Raw genomic sequence first — 550 nt, 5'->3', positions numbered from 1 at the left:
CTGGACTGCTATGCCGCCATAAAAGATTATGCTGACGAAGAACCTTCTAGCTTCCGGCAGAGTGATCGAAAAAGGCGGGTGACGTGACTGAGTCCGCAGTGGGATCTCAATTTTGTCCAAACTCCTAGTTTAAACAAAAGGTGGAAATACCGATTTTTGAGTGTCGAATGAATTACTGACTTGTCCTGTTTTTGTTTTTCTGGTACTTTCTGAATTTTACATAAACGATGGAAGCTATTTGTTTTCCTTTTTTTTTTTTTTCTTTTTTTGGTTTTGTCTTATTTTGTTTTGTTTTTAATGAACACATCCTTTAAACCAGGCATCAAAAGACGCTTCGGCCCAGCGGATAATCACTCGGGTCAGATCTCATACAGGGCAAAGATTTCTGTCTTCCGCCCTTCTCCCCAGTGCCCCGCCCCACCTCCCCCATCAGTCCTGGGCTATTTCTTAAACCGGAGGAAGAGCTCCAAACCACAGACCAAACTGACCGGGAGTCAGCCCACAGCAGACCAGTCTGGGGCCCTTTTCCAGCCCTTCCCGTAGGGAGTTG

The sequence above is a fragment of the Pteropus vampyrus genome, unplaced genomic scaffold (genome assembly GCF_000151845.1).
Source record: "Pteropus vampyrus isolate Shadow unplaced genomic scaffold, Pvam_2.0 Scaffold34, whole genome shotgun sequence".
Taxonomy (NCBI): Eukaryota; Metazoa; Chordata; class Mammalia; order Chiroptera; family Pteropodidae; genus Pteropus; species Pteropus vampyrus.
Note: the sequence above shows the minus strand (reverse complement) of the source record.